Below are 24,220 nucleotides of genomic sequence, written 5' to 3' on the forward strand. Positions count from 1 at the left end.
GCATGCTATGAGAAAGCATCCACTTAGTAATGTGTCCCATATTGTTTATTTATAATAATTACTGAAATGTTTTACTTTTTTTATTCAGAATGAAGACAAGTACATCAGAAATTTATACCTTAATGAATTTTTCCAAATTGAACATAGTCGTGAAACTACCACTCAAATCAGGGAATCTAATATTATTAGCCCACCAAATTTCCCCCCCTTTCCTTCTCCCAGTCTGTATTTTCCCCTACATCCTACACTCAGTGGAAACTATTATTCTGACTTACATAGTTTTACCTATTACTGAACTTTATAAAACAGAATCATACAGTATATTCTTTCATGTGTCTGGCTTCTTTGTCTCAACATTATGTTTGTGAGATTTATCAGTGTTCTTGTATTAGTTATGGTTCATTTATATTCATTGCTGTGTAGCAGGCAAAACTAAGGCTGGTGGACTTGCTGTTTTTGTAAATACAGTTTTATTGGAACACAGCCAAGCCCATATTGTCTGTGGCTGCTTTTGTACTCCAAAGACAGGTTTGAGCAGATGTGACAGGGACAATGGCCTGCAAAGCCTGAAATATTTACTATTTGGCCCTTTACAGGAAAAAAAAAAAATCCTGATTCCTGCTCTATAGTATTCCATTATATGAATATTCCACAATTTGTTACTGGGTTTAGGCTGTTACAACTAACAGTTATTGGAAAATTATTGTATGGGATCTATGTATGCACATTCCCAGGAGGCATTTACCTAGGAGTGGAATTGCTGGGTTGCAGGGTATGTTTATATTCTGCTTTATTGGATACTGCCAAACAGCTTTATGGTTTATAGTCCCATCAGCATTGTTGAATTGCTGCACATCCTGAGGCTTGGTGTTGTCAGATTTTAAAATTTCAGCCATTTTCATCATTATGTACTTTTATTTCATTGTAGTTTTAATTTGTATTTCCATGGTGATGCATGAAGTTGAACACCTTTTTATATGCTTATTAGCCATTTTTATATTCTGTTTGGGTGGCTGGTCTTTTTCTTCTCCCTTCAGAGACAGAGTCTTGCTCTGGTTGGGATGTGGTGATGCAATTAGAGCTCACTGCACCCTCGGACTCCTGGGGTCAAGCGATCCACCTGCTTTAGCCTCCGAAATAGCTGAGACTATAGGCGCACACCACCATGCCTAGCTAATTTTTTATTTTTATTTTTTAAACCAAGGAAGATGTTGAATTTTTTTTTGTAGTGACAGGGTCTTGGTATGTTGCCCAGGCTGTTCTCAAACTCCTGGGCTCAAACGATCCTCCTGCCTCAGCTTCCCAAAGTGCTGGGATTACAGACATGAGCTACTGTGCACAGCCGTCTTATTAATTTGTAAGGAGTTCTTTATATGTTCTGAATCAGTCCTTTGGTAGATATATGTATTGCAAATATTTCCTTCTGTTTTGAGGCTTCCACTTTTCTTTTAATGCTTTAAAAATTTTTTTAAAAGCTTATTAACTATAATGAATACAGCAACATGGCTGAATCTCACACACACTAGGGCAAGTGAAGTTAGACACTGTATTTGTGGATACATGGACAGTGATCCTCAGCCTTGTCATCATATTACCTGGAAACTTCATTGTCTTAAAGCTTAGTTAGACTTCTGTGTTTTTCAGTCCCTCTTAATTGAAAGTGTGGTTTGTTATATAGTTATGTGGCCTGAGGTTTGGATAAGGACAGAGTTCTTATCTTTTCTTTTTTTTTTTTTTTGAGACAGTCTCACTCTATCGTCTAGTCTGGAGGAGTGCAGCAGCACACTCTCAGCTCACTACAACCTCCGCCTCCCAGGTTCAAGCGATTTTCTTGCCTCGGCCCCCATAGTAGCTGGGATTACAGGCGTGAGCCATTGTACCGGCTATTATCTTTCCCTTTTGAATATTAAAAGCAATTCCAGGGTCTTAAGAATCTCAAGTTCTGTGGGTGTGTTTGTTCAGCACTCCATGGTGTGCTGAATATTCATAGATTTTACTAAGTAAGATGATGCAATGTCAGATATTGGAATCATATTTTTGCATTTTTTTCTCCTGAGAACTGTCTCCTCAGATCTTCAAGTTAAGGAATTTAGAAAATGAAGCTGATTTATCTAGCTTTAAATTGCATTGGATTGAACAGGTTAGTTGTGTCTTGTAGTGCGTAGACTACATGATTTTTGAGGTCTGTTTAATCATTCTGTTTTTCAGCTGGGTGCAATGTCTCACGTCTGTAATCCCAGCACTTTGGGAGGCCGAGGCAGGTGGATTACCTGAGGTCAGGGGTTTGAGACCTGTCTGGGCAATATGGTGAAACCCTGTTTCTACTAAAAATACAAAAATTAGCTGGTCGTGGTGGTGTGCGCCTCTAGTTCCAGCTCTCGGGAGGCTGGGCAGGAGAATTGCTTGAACCTGGGAGGCAGAGGTTGTAGTGAGCCAAGATAGTGCCCCTGCACTCTAGCCTGGGTGACAGAACGATACTCCATCTCAAAAAGAGAAAAATAATAATTCTGTTTTTCCCCCTTTTTGTTTCAGCTTTATAAATAGCAGTCCAGGGCAACAGTACTTGATAAAAAGGTATTTTGTTTGTTTTGGTTTGTTATGGTCAGCTCTACAAAGATGCATGTGACCTTAAAAATATTTAGAAATGTTATAATACTACAGACAGGCCGGGCGTGGTGGCTCATGCTTGTAATCCCAGCACTTTGGGAGGCTGAGGCAGGTGGATCACCTGAGGTCGGGAGTTCAAGACCAGCCTGACCAACATGGAGAAACCTCGTCTCTACTAAAAATAAAAAATTAGCCGGGCGTGGTGGCACATGCCTGTAATCTCAGCTACTAGGGAGGCTGAGGCAGGAGAATCACTTGAACCTGGGAGGCAGAGGTTGCGGTGAGCCAAGATCACGCCATTGTACTCCAGCCTGGGCAACAAGAGCGAAACTCTGTTTTAAAAAAAAAAAAAAAAGAAATATTATAATACTACAGACATTTTTCTCTAATGTCTAGTTTAAAAGCAACTGTTTACCTTAGAAAGGCTGGTTTGCCTCTTCTAGAACAAAGATAAGACTTGTGAAAGTTATACAGCTATTGTGTTTTAGTGAAATTTATTGTGCACTTAACCAGGTTTTTTTCTAATTTTATTTCAGGTTATACCTTATTGGTGTGGATGTTGTTGTCTAAATTTCGGTAGCCATGGCACAACAATATAGTAAGTACTATGCCATACTTCCTATGACCTACCTGCTTTACAAAGTGTTGATTTTCTGTGTTTAAATTTCTGATTAGTGAAATGAAAACATAGAAACAAAATTTTAAAAAATCTACTTTTCTCAAAGAGATGAATTCATTTGTTATCTGCTTTTTGAATCTATAGCTTTATATACAAATACAGTGTAATAGTGATTTATTTCGTATTCTGATACAGTATTGCTCAGGCTATTCTCTGTAAATAGTACTGACTGAACATTAGGGTTGGATCCGTATCATGCATCCTATCTATTCCTCATGTTATGGGGTTGAAGAACTGACTGCAGCTCGCCCTGATTGGGAGCAATCTCATTTCTGCCTTGTCCATGATTGACTCATGAACTCTGGCTACATCAGTGAGTGCTGAGTGTTACGTGGCCAGGAGGATGGTTTCAGAGATGGTCCTGTAATGCTTTTCTACCCAGCGTGGCCAATGTGGGTTTGCCTGGAGCTTCTGGCAGAAGGTCTCTCATGGTTAGGACAGAGCTGCCTCTTTCTTCTGGATGTTGTTGTGTGCTGGTGTGAGGTCTTGTGTAGCTGCAGCGTTCTGGCTTCCGGACTGAGTGAGAAGCCACACAGGGTGGAGGACGGAGTCCAGAATCGCAAGGAAACCAGCCCTGAAGCTTGCCCTTTCTCTGACGTCCAAGCATTTGAGCCAATACATTTCCTTTTTATTTAAGCCAGTTTGAGTTAGGAGCCAAAACAGCCCAAGTGATTCACTTAATCTCCATTTTATTTTTAGTAATCCATTAGTTTCTCCCTGGGGAAATGTGGGAGTAATTGCAAAGCAAGGCAAAATAATACCATTAAATTAAACTGGCAGAGTGTGTTGGTGTTGACTGGCATACTCTTCACTCTTAACAGTTAGCAGGTAGTGATTTAGTATTCAAAGACATGAGAATAAAATATATCACTTTCAGATTCTCCCCCACCCCCCACCCCCCCAGAAGGTTTTGTGTCCTAATCAACCAACTTGTGCTGTGAATGCTAAAAAGGGTCTTGGATGCTGGCAAAATCATGCCTTTGTATAGGTAGATGCATATTTGGCAGTGCAGACTTGTTCTTTGTGTTTTCTTAGAACAGTCTATACCCTTCTAATTCCTTGTTTTCGTTCTTGAAAAATTAGTAGGAATATTTCAAATATAAAAAGCATATAAGGTATAACACAAATATCCTTACTCCAGCTCCTTTTTGATTAGCAGAAAAACAAAATCCATGTTACCTCTCCTCAACACTCTATAGAGAAATCGAATGTTTACCAATTCCATTGAACATTAAAAAACCCAGGATATTTCTCCCTAACAGCAGTTCCCTTTCTCTATCCCCAAGAAGCCACTATCCTGGTTTTGGTCTTTATTATTCCCATGCATTTGTTTGTGCTCTTCCCACATAGTGTATTGTATGATTTTTGGATGCTTTTTAACTTGGAGTAAATGTAGATGCTATGTGCATTTATTACTCAAAATCATAAGGGAGTTTAGAATAAATTGAGGATCACTGAAAGAGGCTATAAATCTGTTCTTAGGTACTTGTGAAAAGATCTATTATTAGGTATCCTAGTGATCTGTGGTAGAATGTTTTAGATTTTGAATGGTCGATGAGTTTGAACCAACATGCTGATAGCTTTCTGTCTTATCTACTAATACGAAGCACTTTTCTCTGGTAATTGGCCTACCATTGAGTCCACTCTCAGTATCTACTTCTACACTCCTGTGCGGGTGTGGAATGTGCAGGATACTTACAGATCAATTGTGTCATTAATGAGCTTTTCAGAGTGTGTTGGTCGCTGTTTCATTTAAATAGCTCTGTTCATTCTGTAGTCCAAATGATGCTTCTGGCATCATTTTTCTGCATTGTGAGAATTCGCCATTATGCCTACAAAATTTACTTCTTTTTTTTTTTTTTTTTTTTCCTAAATTTGTCAGTTTGTCACTATGTTACTTTGTACTGGTAGCAGTAGTATAGAAGAGGGATCTACTCCTAAGAACTGGCTGTCAGGTTGCACCTCGAAATAGTACTGTACATCAGTCAACTGGGAGTCTCCTTGGAAATCTTTGTTGTGCCCTTACGTCCTTTGTGACCCAATATTGGGTCTTAGGGATCATTTTGTATCTTGTTCTTGTGTGAAATGTATCTTTTTTTTGTTGGCTTTTGCTTTTGTTTTTGTTGTTTTGTTTTTTGAGACAGGGTCTCACTCTGTTGCCCAGGCGGGAGTACAGTGGTACAATCTCAGCTCATTGCAGCCTCGACCTCCTGGGCTCAAGTGATCCTCCCACCTCAGCCTCCCAATTAGCTGGGAATACAGGTATGATGAACCACCAAGTTTGGGTAATCTTTTGTATTTTTTGTCCGCCTCAGCCTCCAAGAGTGCTAGAATTACAAATGTGAGCCACCATGCCTGGCCTGAAATGAATCTTAAGTCATTTAAATTTTGCATTCAAAAAACTAATTCCCTTACTATTGGGGGAGTCATATTACCCTTTGCTCTTGTTTGGAGTGTTGCCTCCATGAAACTGAATACTCAGTTCCATTCAAAAATCATTAATCCTTTCAACTTGGGAACCTAATTACTGATAAAGTATCAGAGAAAAATTTACAACAATATAATTTCTGTTTTTTTTTTTTTTTCTGGGTGGCATTTTTACTTAAATGTTTAACATTTGAAAAAAGTGAACTCAAAAAATTTTTTCCCCTTTAATTTATACATATTATATCCATGTCACAGGAAGGAAAACATTAACATCTTTTGTTGAAATTGTTTGACGATCTTATACTTTGTGAATGCATTTGTTGTTGTGTAATATGTTTTGTGTGCATTTTCTTTTTTAAAAAATCTGTGTGTTATAGTTAGGTTTTAAGGGGAAAAGCCTTTTGAAAATTTTCTTTGAAAAATCAATTTGGTGAACTGATATTACTCTTTTTTGTTTGTTGCTTGTGGAATGGAGTCTTCTTCTTTCTTATATATGAAAGGACTTGTATATATATTAAAGGCATACAAAAGGACTTGTGTAAATATGAAAAGTGGTACAAAAACTTGGCTTGTTTTTGTACCACCAGATGAAATGCTGCCTTTGTGGGGAACGGCCCCCTGGGCCGAGGGAGCTTCTAGACACTGACTCAGATCTGTAATTAGGTCTTGCTCTCCGCACCCTTGTTGACTTGAAAGCACTGGCCATAGACCATTTAGTCTGGAAAAGCAATACTACATGAATCATCTAAATTGGCACAAATTATCCAGAATGCTACTAAATGTTTTCTGCTCTTCTGTGATTGAGAGAATTAGAAAAGGAGACTTGTTCTTTAAAAGTATTATAGAGGGTACATACACAATGATGAAAGTAAATTTTTTTTCCCTGGATAGAATGAAAAGCAGTGGAATATTTGACATTTGTAAGCAGTTCTGATCTCATGGGTCAGTTTTAGGAGATTCCTCCATGATTCCCATACTATTTTCCTTTGTGAGAAGGTAGGAAGTGTGGCCTGTCTTCCAGCTCCCATTTATTTCTCCACTCAGACCTTTTAGACCTGTCTTGCCGTCTGCAGCCTCTGCTTAACCTCTACAGGGTGGTGGAGGCAGGGGAAATCCTGGAAGTGTATATTGTATCTGTTTCGCTTCCTCCTAACTAGTCTCACAAATCAGTATCTCAGTATTTAGAATGGAAATTTGATAACTCCTCTCTTCCCTTTCTCAAAATGTTGGGTGGGTAGACTTATTGAGACCTGTTAGGTACCTGGCAATGAAGTGGGTGAAAGTCATTTTTTTGATGTGTTTGCTAAGTAGTAAGTTGACAGTGTTTCAATTTATTTTTAAAAAATCAAAAGTTTTCTTTGTCTCAATTTACTTTATAATAAGACTTTAAAATAATTATATTCTAAAGTTGAAGGCATTTATAAGTCACTTAGGAATAGACATAAAATGAAGACTTTTCCTAGACAGAGTACCCTTTTTCATTTTTTTCTGATAATTTATTAGGAGTCTTTACCAGCACTTCTCTCCCAGCACTGTGTCTGCTCTAAATTTAGAGAAAAAGGACAAGCAAATTTATTCATTCAGCAGCAAAAAGGCCAAATTTTCAACTTGTAATGTGAGTTGGCTTTTTAATATGTGAATAAACCCTTATTTTCATGTTGGAATATATGTGAGCAGGCATCTCAGAGGAATGCGTCTTTGGCAGTAAGTAGAAGAAAGCCACAACTCACTATGTAATTTTGTGTCATGAAGGCATAACTGCCATTTTGTGTCTGCGGTTGTATGTGCACATGCTTGTGATTCAGGTTGTCTTTGTTAGTATAGGGCATTGCTATTTGTCAGACCTTGCCACTTTCATTTTGGAGTTGTTGAAAATCACATATTCAAATTATAAAGTTGTTAGAACATATGCTGAGTTAAATTGAAAGACTTTAGAGTGAGTTTCTAAAAAACTGATTGGTAAAACATTTCATCAATCAGTACCCTTGATAAAATTCCTTATTAGGTGGGTAGGTGAATATTTTTTCCCTAATATAAATTACAAAAACCTTCATGTTAGGGATTTAGGCTGTGTTTATAAACAGTGCCAGTTTGGCTGAGTGCTGTGACTCATGCCTGTAATCCCAGTACTTTGGGAGGCCGAGGTGGGAGGATTGCTTGGAGGCCAGGAGTTTGAGACCAGCCTGGGCAATATAGTGAGACCCCGTCTCTACAAAAAATAAAAATAAGAAAAGAGTGCTAGTTCACTAAGAGTTGTGATCCTGTTTGTCACAGACCTTGCTTAGTACCCAGTTAACCTTTCACTTAATCTCTTTTGGCAATTGTAAGCCAAGAGACCATGCCTTAGTACCAAAAACAAATCACCCAACCTCATTACCCTTGGTTTGCATTTGTATAAATAATTGGGTCATTAGCCAATATGTAAATGGAGGGGCATGAAAGGTTGACCTTAGTGGGAATTTAACAATACTTTATGGCTTCTAGATTAACTCGGGTAAATTATTTATTTATGGCAGCAAATATCTTTTGTTTGTGGGTGCAGTGCTGTAAGACCTCAATCAAGACTTCTAGAGTTCTTAATGGGTAGGAAAATATCTAAAGGAGTTTTATGCATGGTTATATCTTATTCGATCTAGTAACAGATGCTTTCCCAATTTTGTGAATGAATGGTAATCCCTGATGAAAGCTTCCCAACCTCATTTTAAAAAAAAAATTCCTTCTCAAACCAATTGAATAAAATTAGTCTGGCCTATGGAGTTAGGTGCCCCCTTTGTAAAATGGAAAGCTTTACTAAACAGTGTGTGCAGAGAGACCATCTGTCTCTATTTCTATCTGAATATTTGGCTCCTTCCCTAAATTTGATGGTATCCCCATTGTATTACTATGCAGTGGCCTCAATTTAAAGATGGAGAAGCCAATGTACATTCATCTGTTCTGCATGTGTATAGAGTCTGTTGATCGTAAAGATTTAGGCCAAGATCCAGCATTCATTGTTACTATAATTTGATCCTTAAGTTGTATTTTGATGATCACTTGGAATAACATTCAGTTGTATTCGTTCAGAGCATCAAGGAAAATCTCATTTAATACGCTATTCTCAACAAATGTTAAAAATAACTGTTACAAAAATAATACATACTAGTAAAAAAGTAGAAAATGCAGATAAACATAAAGACAAAAATGAAAACCATCTGTAATTTTACCATCCAGAAGTGGCCATTACTAACATAGGCTAATAATAGGTTCTCACAGAACACAGAGCACACCATTGAGAAGGGGCAGGGGGACCCTATGCCAATGATTAATAAGGGACTGGCTGGAGATGATGACAGCTAGAAACTCTTAAATACCTATGTATGGTGTGTGTTAGACTTAGTGTCTTCTAAACTGGAAGTATTTATTAGCTGTGTTCATTTTATTTAAGATAAAAGAAAGCGCCTCTTGAAGGAGTAACTGCCCTATTCTGGTTGACTTTTGTTTCCATTGATTTTTTAGGAAGTGTTTTTCTTATGCAGGGCATGTTTCTCTATGTAAGCATGAATTTTCCTCTTGATTCTTAAGTGAAGGGATAATATAAAATGAGCTGCTATATAGAAAGAGTAGAATAATAACATACTTTTAAAAGGAATGCCTTCTGCTCCTCTGGTGGAAAGATAGTAAAGTCAAGTCACCAGAAGCTGCATGTGGTTATTATCAAGGGATGACTGAATGTCAGAATCCCTCCTACCCTCCTAGGTTTTTTTTTTTTTTTTCCCCCCTTTTTCTTTTCTTTTGAGACAGAGTCTTGTTCTGTCACCCAGGCTGGTGTGCAGTGGCACAGTCTCAGCTCACTGCAACCTCCGCCTCCCAGGTTCAAGCAGTTCTCCTGCCTCAGCCTCCCGAGTAGCTGGGATGACAGGCATGCACCACCAGACCCAGCTAATTTTTTTTTTTTAGTAGACAAGGGGTTTTACCATGTTGACCAGGCTGTTTTCAAACTCCTGGCCTCAAGTGACCTGCCCATCTGGGCCTCACAAAATGCTCGGATTACAGGCATGGGCCACTGCACCTGGTCCCTCTTAGATTTTTAAAAATGGTTTTTAACATAGTGTATCTGTCCTCTGGTACATCCTATCTGATGTCCCTCTTCTTCTGTCTGTTGCCTCGCCATCCTACGGCAGCTTCGTGTAACTTAACAATGCTACATTGTAAAATCTAAGGAATTCTGTGCTAAGATCTCTGATTATTCCACTAACATTCTCTCATCCTTCAATTTACAATAGCTTTCAAAAAAAAAAAAAAAAAGAGTCTGGCTTTCAAATCATTACACTACAAAGGTTTATGTAAGGAACAGTCATCTCCCTGGATATGAAAGTAGTTCTCCTTTGTGCTGTTTTGATGGCTTCCGAGTGCTTGTTTGTTGGTTTCCTTCTCTGATGCTCAGGATAACTTAGTATGCCACAACCCTCTTAACTTCCAGTGGGCTTCTTTTAAGTGTCTATGCTTAACAGAAGCTTTCTCTATGAGCAATAATGTACTTCAACCAGTTGGTCAGTGATGATCCCCACAGTTTGTTGTCTTGAAGCCATTGTGGTATAAACAGAGCAAATGATGAGAGCTTTCTCCTCTGCCCTCTCTTCCAAGTAAAGAGTGTAAAAGTTGTTTTAAAGGAAGTCTGCGTTTTGTGGTATCATTCAGTTTTGGAACAGTGTCTATTTAGATTTTAGCTTGGAATTCTTTTGGAAACTCCACCCCTGGAAGAAAACGATTTTTAAAAGAATGTGTTTCAGCAGCTGTTAATGTCAGCAGCAAGAACATAGCACTGTCTTGGAAGATCTTTTGGTTATACAACAGTAGCTTGCTGGATTTCACTTCTGCAGTTGCAGTCCCTTCCATTGAGAGACTGATTTAAATTAGGCGAATATTGCCAAGTTTTAAATTATAATGTTGTATTGTTGGAAAATGCTCAAATTTTGATTCTCTGGTATTATAATGTGTTTTTAATTTTAAGCATCACATTGAGATTTTAGCATTTAAATATCTGAAGGAAGCGATACGCAAATTTTAACTTGTTAAAAAATATTAATACGTAGCAGTTGTTTCTTTCTTGCCTGTTTTTCTTTTATGGGATATTTAGATTTTGTATGGTCATATGTAGTAGTTCTGAACTCTTGTCTTTTTATGCACAATGTTAGGGTTGTGCATGGGTTGGTTTTCTTGCACAGCTCTCATTAGATTTATTTCAGTTACCTATTCTCAGCCCTAATGGTAGTGACATCCCTGTTTATTTACTTCTTGGATTCTTACCAAGTTACGACATGATCTCTTTATCCTTGGGCTACTGATTCTATTAAGTTTACTATTTCTTTTATTTATTTACTTATTTTTTTGAGACAGAGTCTAGCTCTGTTGCCCGGAGTGCAGTGGCGCGATTGATTTTGGCTCACTGCAACCTCCACTTCTTGGGTTCAAACGGTTCTCCCACCTCCGCCTCTCTAGTAGCTGGGATTACAGGCGTGTGCCACCAGGCCTGGCTAATTTTTGGTATTTCTTTTAGTAGAGACAGGGTTTCACCATATTGGCCAGACTGGTCTTGGACTCCTGCCCTCAGGTGATCCAGCCACCTCAGCCTCCCAAAGTGCTGAGATCACAGGCATGAGCCACCAATCCTGGCTAAGTTTACTACTTCTACACAAAGACAGATTGATAGGTTTTTGTTTTAGATGAGCAATTCCAGTGTACTCTCTTTTCAGAGGATTTAGATACAGTATTTTCAGTTGGCCTCCCATTCCTCCTTCTCATTCCTTCAGAGTGGGCGAGTGGGCTATCTTTTTTCCCCTGCATCTTCATTTCCTTTTCTCTCTCTCTCTTTTTTTTTTTTTTCCCTTGAGAGAGAAGTTTTACTTTCTTCTAAGTGGAGGATGGTAGTAAAAATCAAGTTCAGGTAAAGAATGAAGTTGTGGGCCAGATTTGGGAAGAAAATGAGAGAGAAAAAGAGTTCAGGTGAGGAATTTGTAGTCTTAAAAAGTAAAATCTGCCACTGTTCCTTTAGCTGTTTCTGTGTGACCCTGAATTGTACCAGGTAACTGCCATTTTCTCATCAGGGTCTGAGGATGGTGTTTGAGCAATAGCTAGCTTGTCAGTGTTTGTTTTTATAATATATAGTCAGTTAAGAGTTTGACTGACTTGCTGATTTGTTAACTGCAGGGAGAAAAAAAGGCTCACTCTCCTTTCTAATTTCCTACCAGATGAATTCCTCCTTCATCAGTTCTGTGAAGAGGCTATGAAATAATTTGAAGAGTTTTTATTTTTAATAATTGAATCTTCTTCTGTACTGTTATACACTAAGATCTCCCTTTTTCTCAAAAGGAATGAGAAGTTATTTTCCCTTCAGGTTTTAAGGTAAGAATTGGTCCCAGCGAGGTGATTTCTAACTATTCTTACTTTTTTTTTTTTTCAGTCTTCCATAAATTAGCTGAAATAAAATTTTGTTCTGAAATTTTACCAAATTCTTTGAGATTCTTGGAGTCCTCTAGAGGTGGTATGGAGCCACAGCTTGGAATAATTGCTTTAGGAATAATCCTTCCACCTGGTACACAGGGACATCATCCTTTGTAAGGAAGGCGGTTAAATGTGTGTAGTCTGGCAGATTGGGATCTAGACTCCTGAGTGTGTCTCTTCTGCCTTCTTTAGTTTGCTCTTTCAGATCTCTCTGTCCTTATTGCCAAGTCAGGTCTCTAAGCTTCATTGTCAAGTTCAATGTCTTCCTAAGGTTGTAATAGAGGCAGGGTCTTGGTGCTTTTTGGAGTTTGTGTCTGTTTTCTGGTGTTTGCTGGATACAAGATGGCAGAGTAGTACCATTTCTGTTGCAGTGCTTGATAAATGACCGAAGAAAGGAAAAAGGAGAGAAAGAAACAAAGAAAATCTGATTTCTTAAGTAGTTACAGTCTGTTCTTCAGACTCTTTTTAGTTTGTTTTGATGGTGTTTATTAAATGTGCACATCATTAACTGCAGTCATGCAGGGTTGCTTTCAAATCTGGGAGAACAGTGGTCTACAAAGTAGCTTCTTAGTATTTCTTAACTGTTTTTCAGCACAAGGGAAGATGCACTCATTTTGATTTCCTTAGTTTTTTCCTCCAAGAGCAGAGAGCTGCATTGTTTTTCCTGTGGCCTTTATAAAGCCATGTGGTCTGTTTGGAGGACAGTCAGTGCACATCCCATTCAAGGATGCTCTCTACAGTCCTTTCTGCTCCTTGGCCCGTTTTCCAAAATGAGGTAATGAATACAAAAACACTCTCTCATAAGCTGTAGAAGTGTCAGAAATGGAGGAGGATATTGTCTTTACTATATTATTCTTTGCTTGTGTGGCCTAGTGTAAATATTCTCTATTCACTACATGCTCTCCATTGGTGAAATGGCTGCTTTTGACAATACTGTTTCCAGAGAATAGCTATTTCTCGATTAGGCCAGCTTGGAACTTTTACAATGGAAAACTATTTGCACATTGAACAAATATGACATATATTGCATTAAAATGAGTTGCTGGTATTTCATAATATTTACAGGTTGAAGAATCACTGCCCTTTATATGTGGCAGTAAATTTCTTTTGGCAGTGACCATGAAGTTCTTGGCCACATGAAAAATAACTGACCAGAGAGTCTGAATCTAACTTCCTATTCAGAGAGGACTATTTCTCTGACAGATGGATTTTGTAGCCTTTGTCGAGCTTTTATATAAAATAATGCTTTTTGTTTTGTGATTTAACTCATTGCCCTCAGGCTTTTCAATTTGTATGTGTTGATCTGAAAAGCTCTTCTCATGGAGAGATGTGTGACCTGGACTACAGGAAATATAATTTGCAGGAAGAGTTGGGGAGGGGGGCATTTCCTTCCTCGATCTCCCAAAATAGCCAAGTAATTAAATCTATTACTGTAGCTAGAAAGCAGAACTATTGTCTGTATTGTCAGCAACACCCTAAGGGTGAAGAGAAGCTGCCTCTGTGCAAGACATTATCTGAGCAGGCGCCTCATCCAGTGGGACGATGCCATCCACATTTGGAAGCAGGCTGAGAAATGCTTCAGCATTGGCAGCAACTCCTCATCAGAAATGCTCTCTCGCATTTTGTAGTAAACCTGTGTTGACTCTGGTGGGGAGCTCTAAAAATACCTTATCATGGAGATTTGACATTTCTTATAGCAGCTGATAGTTTACATTGACAAGCCCCTTGGAATTGTTTCAGAACACTAATAGCTTGCTGTCAGCAGCTAGTTCCTCTGAGGGGAAGAGCTGGGCTGATCCTGCCTCTGTTGTAAGACTGCCTGATTAGAGGGACATTTCTGAGTTCATGTCCGTTCCTTCATTTCCAGTACATACTGAAATCAAAATACCATGAAAGGCTGATAGAACTGATTCACAGAATTTGTTTTTAGGAATTTTGGATTTTTTAAAGTACAGCTAGGCCTGGTGGTGGCTCATATCTGTAATCCCAGCACCTTGGGAGACTGAGGTGGGAGGATTGTTTGAGGCCAGGAGCTCAAGAGCAGTCTGGGCAATATAACAAGACTGCATCTCTACGAAAAGTAAAATTTAAAAAATTTTAAAACTAAATAAAAAGTGCTGTGTTATAGCTAGGACAAACAAAAAAAAGGTTGTGTCATTTAACTTGGAAGTGATGTCTTTGCTAAATGAGAAAAAGAATACAGTGACAAGGGAAATACTTTCAATCTGCTGAAAACATTCTGACTCTTGTTAGAACAGAATTTTCCTCCTCCAAGAGAGATGGTTATTTAGACATGACATTGTTTGAAATTAGGGCAAAATCATGTAGTGTTTTAAAAAAGTACTCAAATATACAGTGAAAAGAAAGTCAAGCTGTAACACATTAATCAGAACTTATTCATGCTGGCTGGGCAGGGTGGCTTAGGCCTGTAATCCCATCACTTTGGGAGGTCCAAGCGGGTGGATTGCCTGAGGTCAGGAGTTTGAGACCAGCCTGGCCAAGATGGTACCCCAGCTCTACTAAAAAGAAAAAAAATTAGCCAGGTGTGGTGGCGCACACCTGTAGTCTCAGCTACTCGGGAGGCTGAAGCGGGAGAATTGCTTGAACTCGGGAGGTGGAGGTTGCAGTAAGCCAAGATTCTTCAGCCTGGGCGACAGAGCGAGACTCCATCTTTAAAAAAAAAAAAAAAAGAAGAAGAACTTATTTATGCTATATGGAAGGTAATTTTTTCTCTCTCCTTCTGGTGAGAATAATTTGCTGCTCCATGTGAGGTGAGTTAGTTCCTTTATTGGATCATTTATTAAATGTTAAGTTCTGCCTATAGATGAATACATTAACCAAGAGGGCATGTTTTATTTTTAGAATAATTGACTAATGTAAGGATTCTAATGTTTATTATATCTATAACAATTCCACTTTAACGATAAGTAAATAAAGGCCCAAATGCCTAGTTACTTGTTAAAAGTAGCAAAACAAGTCATTCAAAGAGCAAGAAACAGATGGGCCAGTGCATGTTTCTTTCTGTAAAAGTTAATCTCAGCCGGAAGTGGCAGCTCATGCCTATAATCCCAGCACTTTGGGAGGCCAAGGTGAGAGGACTGCTTGAGCCCAGGAGTTTGAGACCACCCTGGGTAACATAGACCCTATCGCTACATAAATAAGAATTAAAAAATAAAAATTAGCCAGGCATTTTGGCACACACCTGTAGTCCTAGCTGCTTGGGAAGCTGAAGCAGGAGGATTACTTGAGTCTAGAAGGTCAAGGCTGCAGTGAGCTATAATTATGCTACTGCATTCCAGCCTGGGTGACAGCGTGAAACTCTGTCTTGGACAACAGCAACAGAAACATTAAGGTATGTTGAGACAATGCATACATCATTCAAAACAGAGATTCTAGTGCCAGTTATTCTCTCATTATTTTTAGATAAGTATTGTAGCCATTGCACAGTAATAGCTCAAGGCTCCCCATTCCATATATTTCCCATTGGGTGGCACAAAGGAATTGTAAAACACCTAAGGATCAGTAATAACTTACTGACTTTGGGGTTAAGAGACAGGAAGAAATAATGGCACGACCATGGATCCAACCTGCTAGAGAATGGACTTACTTCCCAGTCCCACAACTCCTTATTTCTATATTTTTATTTTTTTAGAAACAGAGTCTTACTCTATCACCCAGCCTGGAGTACAGTGCACAGTCGTAGTTCACTGGTAGCCTTGAACTCCTGGGCTCCAGCTCAAGCTGTCCTCCCCACTCAGTCTCCCAAGTAGTTAGGCGTGCACCACCATGCCTAGCTTTCTTCTTCTTCTTCTTCCTTCTTCCTTTTTTTTTTTTTTTTAGAGATAGAGTCTTGCTATGTTGCCCAGGCTGGTGTGGAATTCCTAGGATCAAGCAATCCTCCTTCCTGCCTTGGCCCAAAGGGATTACAGGCATGATCCACTGTGCCCTGCCCCTTCATTTCTTCTGTGTTCCATTCTTAACTTTATATGTTTCTCAACTTTTATGAAGTCCTACTCTTCTCTGTAGCAAACCTCTTTGTTCTGTCTTTGCCAGTCCCTCTCTTCTCTGGTATGTGAATTCTCTAATTGTGTCATTCCACTTACTCCTCCTTCCTCATCTCTTCATGCTTTTTCTTTGTCTGTAAATCTTCTCTGGCTCTTTCCTGTCCTCTCCAGCAGCCACTGCCCCACCCACTCTCAGATCTTTTCCATTCTCTCTCTTCTTGCTTCCAGTATATCACAAAAAGTGAAGGAGTGGGAGAATTACCCCATCACTCTTTTTTATCTTTATTCTTAATTCTTAAAAGTTCTTTTTAAATTTGGGTATTATATATATCCAATAAAATGCAAAGATCTTAGTTGTCCTTTAAGATTTGGGTTTCTGATTATTGGCTGTTAGGAATAAGATTGCTATAACATTCTTGTACAAGTCATTTTGTTGACATGGAATTTCATTTTTCTTGGGCGATACCTAGGAATAGAATAATTGGGTCATAGGATAGCTGTATATTTTACTATGTAAGAAACTGCCCAACTGTTTTTCTGAAATGGTTGTGCCATGTTATAATTGCACCAGCAATTCATGAGGGTTCCAGTTGCTCCGCATTTCTTACCAGTATTTGGTATTATCAGTTTTTAAACAAACTTTTAGCTCTTCTGCTGGGTGTTTAATAGTATCTCATTATGATTTTAATTTGCTATTTCCTGATGACTGATTTTGAGCATCTTTTTATGTGCTGATTGGCCATTCATGTGGTCAGGAACTTTTTTTTTTTTTTTTTTTTTTCTGCAGAGTGTCTTTTGCAAGTCTTGACTGTTTTTCTAAATGATCTTTGTTGTCTTTTAATTGCTGATTTGTAAGATTATATATGTATTCTAGATATGATTTCTTTGTCAGATATGTATATTATGAATACTTTTCCTTGTCTGTAGCTTGCCTATTCATTTTCTTAACGATGTCTCTTGATGAATAAAAAGTTTAATAAGTCCAATTTCTTGAGTTTTTTTCATGGTTAACGCTGTACCATGTGTTACCTAAGAAATCTGCTTAGCCAATATTGGGAAGATATTTTCCTGTGTTTACTTGCAGAAGCCTTAGGGTTTTGTCTTTTACTTTTAGGTTGATAAACCATCTCTAATTTTTTTTTGAGTGTGAAATGAAATAACTGTTAAGGTTTACTTGCACTGTTTTCCTGTTTCTATCTAGTACCATTTATTGATAATACTGTTCTTTTCCCATTGAGCTGAGTTAGTTCTTGGTTGAAAATCAGTCGACTATATGTGTGAGTCTCATCTGTTCCACTGGTCTCTTTGTTCTTAAGTCAATTATATACTGTCTTGAATACTGTAGCTTTATAAAGGCTTCAAATCAGGTAATTAAGTTCTCTAACTTTATATTTTTTTTAATTTTTATTTTTAGAGATGTGCAGTGGTATGATCATAGTTCACTGCAGCTGTGATGAATCCCTGGCATCGAGTGATCTATCTGCCTCAGCCTCCCAAGTGTCTAGGACTACAAATACACACCACCATGCCCAGTTAATTTTTATTTTTGTAGAGGTGCTGTCTCACTATGTTGCCCAGGCTGGTCTCAAACTTGTGGACTCAAGCAGTCCTCCTGCCTTGGCTCCCCAAAATGCTAGGATTATAGGCATGAGACACTGCACCCAGCCTCATTCTTGCCTTTTAATTGCTTTGTATATTATAGATCCTTTGAATATCCCTGTAAATTTTAGAATTGTTTGTCATTAAAAAAATAAATAAAAGCCAATTAGATTTTGACTGGGATTTCATTGAGTCTGTTTTTCAGTCTGTGGAGAATAGACATTTTAATAATACTGAGTATTCCATTCACGAACCTCTTCACTTCTCAGCAGTGTTGTCTAGTTTCAATATAGATGTTTTGTACATCTTTCATTAGATACAGATTTTCATTAGATATACTGGATTTTTTGTGATCCTTTAAGTAGTGTATTTCAAATTCCGTTTTGTTGTTCACTTGCTAGTACACAGACATAACAATTGCTGTTTGTGTATTGACCTGATATCCTGCAAACCTCCTAAATTCAGTTGCTAGTTCTAATTGTGTATGTGTGTGTGTATGTAGGTAATTGTCATATGTGATCATGATTGATTCTGTTAATAATGACAGTTTTATCTGTTCCTTTTCCATCTTTATACATTTTAAAACTCCTTTTTCTGGCCCATCGAACTAGCTAGAACTTGCCGTGGAGTGTTAAGTAGGAGTAGTGAAAATGGACATCTTGCATTATTCCTGATCTTAAGAAAAAAGTATTCATTGTTTCACTGTTAAGTCTCATATTTGGCTGGGTATGGTGGTGCATGCCTGTAATCCTAGCACTTTAGGAGGCTGAGGTGGGAGAATTGCCTGAGTCCAGAAATTTAAGACCAGCCTGGGCAACACAGTGAGAACCCATCTCTACAAAAAATAAAAAATTAGCCAGGATTGGTAGCACATGGCTGTAGTTCCAGGCTGTTGCAAAAGGTGAGCCCGGCAGTTCGAGGCTGCAGTGAGCTGGGATTGTGCCACTGCATTCCAGCCTGGGAAACCGAGCAAGACCCTGTCTCAGGAAAAAAAAAAAGAGAGAGAGAGAAAAAGTCTCATACTTAGGTTTTTTACACTGTGGCTTCTGCTCTTAAAGCCCTATGATTTTGTGAGCTCCTATTTTTAAAGTTCACAATGTTCAATGTACATATTAAGCTTTCCTGTGTTTGTGATGTTACTGCGTTACTCCCATTTTTCTGTTTTCTGCCTCTTTTTCCAAGCAGTTACCTGTTGCTTTTTCCCCTTGGCTCTTCTACCTTTGCGAACATAGCTTCTTCTCTTTTACTCTCTTCTCTCTGTATTCTTTTTTCCTTTTCTTTCTTTTTCTTTTTTTTTTTTTTTTTTGAGATGGAGTCTCGCACTGTCTCCCAGGCTGGAGTGCAGGTACAGTGGCACAATCTCAGCTCACTGCAACCTCCGCCTTCCACGTTCCAGCGATTCTCCTGCCTCAGCCTTCTAAGTAGCTGGGATTACAGGTGCACGCCATCACGCCTGGCTAATTTTTGCATTTTTAGTAGAGATGGGGTTTCATTATGCTGGCCAGGCTTGTCTCGAACTCCTGACATCAGGTTATCTACTGTGCCCGGCCTGCATTCATTTACTTTTAATGAATTCCTTTTTTAATGAATTCTTATTTATCAAATATTTATTGAGCACGTACAATATGACTGTGTTGGTATCTGAAGCTATACAAGTTGATGAGACACGGCCTCTGTCCTAAAAGAGCTCACCGTAAAGCATGGAAAGTAATGGATGCTTCCTTGGACCTCTTTGGAAGGAATGGACATCTCACTTGATCTGGTGAGGGTCAGTGAAAAGGCCTACTGAAGGAGTTGATTGTACCACTTATTTTTGCTCCTTTTGTGCAGTCACCCAAGATTGAGGATCGGTTTTCTTTTTTTCCTCCACATGTGATTACACCTCTTCTCAATTGTTTTCATGCCACAATTTCCAAATCCAGCCAGAAGCGTAGTTGTCAGAACTATATTGTGGTGCTTATTGTCTTGTACCCTATGTAATTTTTGTGTAAAGAGCTCCCCTAATAGCTCTTTAGCTCTTGATGATAGTAACTTGTTTCTCTTGATTTTTAGAAATTCTATAGAATGTTATATGTGTTAGAAACTCAAATGTTTTTGAATGAATGAACTAATTGAATTAACTTTCATTTTTTTGTTCATATGTGTCTTATATTTCATTATTGGATAGATTCGTAAGATTCGTAACTTAATATGAAAATAACTTTTTTTTTTTTTGAGATGGAGTCTTGCTCTGTCGAGGCTGGAGTGCAGTGGCACGATCTCGGCTTACTGCAACCTCCACCTCCCAGGTTCAAGCGATTCCTCTGCCTCAGCCTCAAGTAGCTGGGATTACAAGTGTGCACCACTACACCCGGCAAATTTTTGTATTTTTAGTAGAGACAGGGTTTCACTGTGTTGACCAGGCTGGTCTCGAACTCCTTACCTCAGGTGATCCGTCCACGTTGGCCTCCCAAAGTGCTGGGATTACAGGCATGAGCCACTGTGCCTGACCTGAAAATAGTTTTGGATTGTATTAATTTTCTAGAATAATTATTTTGTTCAAATAATAATTATTTTGTTCAACTATTCCTTTGGGGGGCTTCTTTCCTTCCACGCTGCTGGACAGTAGGATGACTCTCTAACTTGCTACTCTACCCAGAGCAGAACCTTTCCTTAAATAACAAATGCTGGTGAGCTGCGCTTCAAGATTCCTGTCTTGGGCTTTTCATTCCATTTCTTCACCCAAACCGATATCTGTTGCTTCATTTTTGTTTGCCATGGTGAAACCCCATCTCTAGTAAAAATACAACAACCAGCTGAGCGCAGGTGGCACACGACAGTAGTCCCAACTACTTGGGAGGCTGAGGCACGAGAATCACTTGCCTCTCTTATTCAGTAGCTCTGCTTATTCTTGTAAAGCCGTAATGGCATCACAGGATAGATTTTATTTTTCAGCAGGTACCAACTAGTGATTATTTTCAGATAATTCAATTATAAAACCATGAACAATGCCTTATTGCAAACGTAATGGTTATGTGAGGCATTGTTTAGTGATTTCATTGGAATGAAGGTGAAACAAAGGCATTTACATTTTTTTCAAATTGAATTATGTATTTCTTTCAGGCAAACGTGTGCTACTTAGTATCCATTAAATATGGGGGCATATAGCTTAATTTTGCTTAAGTGTAAGGTCAGAAGTCTTTAAACTCAACTATGTAATGAAGTCTGCTGTCAGCGTTTTATTTACTAAATTTTTATCATTTACAAAATTTGAAATAACTTTGAAAGATAAATTGTCTTTTATCACCAGGAGATTTTTTTTTATTTATATCCTTGTGGGGAGGAGTGTGATGATCATATTTAGATATCAGATAAAATCAGTGTACATGAATATGTTACATGTGCCTTAAAAATGTGGTTATCAACTTTGAATCAACAGAAAAGTGTTTTAAGTGTAATTTACATTAGGATGTTTACATTTCTAATATTCTTAAGAAAGTAAATGTGGTATTTAGTATAAAAATGAAATGAGGCCGGATGTGGTGACTCACACCTGTAATCTCAGCACTTTGGGAGGCTGAGGCGGGCGGATTGCTTGAGGCCAGGAGTTCCAGACCAGCTTGGGCAACATGGTGAAACCCCATCTCTAGTAAAAATACAACAACCAGCTGAGTGCAGGTGGCACACGCCAGTAGTCCCAACTACTTGGGAGGCTGAGGCACAAGAATTTCTTGAACCTGAGGGGCAGAGGTTGCAGTGAGCTGGGATGGCTCCACTGTACTCCAGCCTAGAGACTGTCTCCAAAAAAAAAAAAAAAAAAAGTGAAATGAAAAGGCGTGCTTATATGGTGAGATATAGCTTAAAGTTTATTTGACCATGAGCAATTAAGCCTTATCAATTCAGAGGTTACTATTAATTGTTTATAATTTTAAACCCAAGTCTGCTTTTTCTGTTTTCCTTACATATGATTAAAATGCTTCACTTTTATTAAACTTAATAAGAGTTTAAAATAGTTCAGCATTTAAGTGGTTTTAAGTGCTGGAGAAAGATTTGGAATGCATTTTTCAAGGGTGACCTTGGTGGCTTCCTTGGCCTTCCAGGGGGCCCACAGTGACAGGTCCATTTATCAGTAGATCGGGATTACTAGGTGTAATTTATTCCCATTAATTGCCTGTCTCTGGAATTCTACCTTCTCATTCACCTCATCATCTAGGGGAGAGACTACTTTTTTTTTTTCTTTTTTAAATGCCGAGATTTCTTGTTCTCCCTAGCCATGATGCTTGCCCTCACAGAGAAGGAGCTGTCCCATATGTGAACCAAGTAATTCTGCTGACAGCCGTTCCAAGTCCCAGGATCTCTTTTGATTATTTCTGATGTTTTATTTATTCTCTTGTTATTTCTGCCTAGATTGGCCAGAAAGAGTTCAATTTGAAGGTCAGCTGCAAACATTTCGTATTTTTAATCACAAGTTGGCCAATTGGGAGGTTTCTAACCAGTTCCTTGAAATAGGTCACCAGACACATTGTACGAATCCCAGAGTTTAATGGGCCATCTGTTGGGTCACTCTGGTAATTGTTCCTTTTTATAAATTCCAGTGTACCCAGTTAAGTTGAAGCAAAGGTTGTTAGACTCTTAATGTGCTGAGCAGTGGGACCCTCTCAACTGAAACTTGCCCTCAGAGAGTTTTTGTTGACTCCATTTCTTCTGTATTTCTTCCTCAATAGTGAGAGTTTGGTTTTTTTTATTGTGGAAGTTGACGGTCATGCTTGCTGAAGATAATTAGAAAAGGGGGGAAGTAGTACTGCTTGGTAATAGGAAAAATGAGGCCAATCATTTGGCTGTAGCAAAAGTGGGATTTCTTTGCAAAAAAGCTTTGGACAAGGCGAAGGGAGCTGGGTGCGGTGGCTCACATCTGTGATCCCAACACTTTAGGAGGCAGAGGCAGGAGGATCACTTGAAGCCAAGACTTGGAAACCACAGCGAGACCCTGTATCTACAAAAAAATTTCAAAAAAATTAGCCAGGGTGGTGGTGCGTGTACTTGTAGTCCCAGGTACTTGGGAGGTTGAGGTGAAAGGATCACTTGACCCCAGGAGTTTGTTGCAGTGAGTTGTGATCACGCCACTGCACTCCAGCCTGAGTGACAGAGTGAGACACTGTCTCAAAAAAAAAAAATTTTTTTTAAGTTTAAAAAAGCCAAAAGGAAATGATGGACAATAAACTTGTTCCATGCAGCTGGGTTTCTCTGTGACTCTTAGGAGAGGACCTCAGAAAAGGTATAGTGTGTAGTAGTCTAGAGCTGAAGTTATAAGCAAAGCAGTTTGTTAGCTCACTGAAAACATCTGAAATGTGCATTTTACTTGGTGTTTCTGATTTTCTGGTAAGCTCTGGAAAGTGAGAGTCAAAACATGGAGTCCCAAGTCTGAAGGGCAGTGAGTGTGTTGATGGAGAACCAGACTGAGGCAGATGTCTTTCAGTATATTATCTGTGAAAAAGAGAAAGACAGGTCCATTCTGGGCTGGTTTCTCTTCTCTCTCAAAGCGATGTTATCTAGTTGCACGACTTGAAATATTCTCTGTATGCTTCTCTTTTTCCTAACTCTGCTTATCCAGCTCTTCAGACTTGTATTTCCAATTGCTTTTCTGATATTTCCAACTTTATGTCCAATAGACATCACTAATTTAACATGGTCAGCGAAGAACTGTGATCAGTCCCAGCACTTAGGGAGGCTGAAGCAGAAGGATTGCTTGAGCCCAGGAGTTTGAGACCAGCCTGAGCAACAAAGCGAGATTCTATCTACAAAAAATAAAGATTAGCTGGGCATGGTAGCATGTACCTGTAGTCCCAGCTACAGCTAGTTCCAGCTAGTGCCTGGGTCATTTCCCTTTCCTCTCCAGCCACATTGGCCTTTTTTACCTTGGACACGCTGTTTGTTCATATCCTAGGGTCTTTCCACTTGGTCTTCCCTCTGCCTGGAACATTCATGCCTTGTGTAGCTGATTCCTTTATGATATTTAGTCATTTAGTCATATCATCTTAAATGACTTCTTTGCAAAGAGGCCTTCCTTGACCAAATCAGTTGAGGCTGATGTGGGGGGATTGTTTGATCCCAGGAATTCGAAGCTGTAGTGAGCTGAAAAACAAAACAAAAACCTTGGTGTGTGTCTAGGGTAATGAGCTCATCATTGTTTCCTGGGACTTTCTTGGTTTTGACACTGAAGTCTCACATTCTAGGAAACCCCTTCTTCCCAGGCAAACCAGGATGGCTAGTCTCCCTATTTATAGTCCTTAAACCTGTTTCTGTCTCACTTGGAATTCCTTGGGAGAATCATCGGTCCAGTTGCTCAAGCTAAGCATTCAGCAGTTATCCCTGATTCATCTCTTTCTAAACCCATCGGTAACATATTTCTTAACCACATCTAATCCATCAGTATGCCTAGTTGGCT

At 38.8% G+C, this 24,220-nt stretch overlaps 1 protein-coding gene across 29 annotated transcripts in view; it reads left to right on the forward strand.

Annotated features, from left to right (window-relative positions):
- Positions 1–24,220, forward strand: part of SIPA1L1 (signal induced proliferation associated 1 like 1) — a 412,571-nt gene that overhangs the window by 193,728 nt on the left and 194,623 nt on the right. For 26 of the 29 annotated variants that reach the window (XM_063651761.1, XM_063651777.1, XM_054448754.2 and 23 more), the window contains one exon: positions 3,144–3,205. The gene's annotated coding sequence lies outside the window, so the exon portion shown is untranslated. Of the gene's footprint in view, positions 1–2,532; positions 2,575–3,143; positions 3,206–24,220 lie in introns of all 29 variants that reach the window. The other 3 variants (XM_063651768.1, XM_063651778.1, XM_063651760.1) reach the window with 1 other exon arrangement.

Source organism: Pongo pygmaeus, chromosome 15 (genome assembly GCF_028885625.2).
Source record: "Pongo pygmaeus isolate AG05252 chromosome 15, NHGRI_mPonPyg2-v2.0_pri, whole genome shotgun sequence".
In the NCBI taxonomy this organism is placed as follows: domain Eukaryota; kingdom Metazoa; phylum Chordata; class Mammalia; order Primates; family Hominidae; genus Pongo; species Pongo pygmaeus.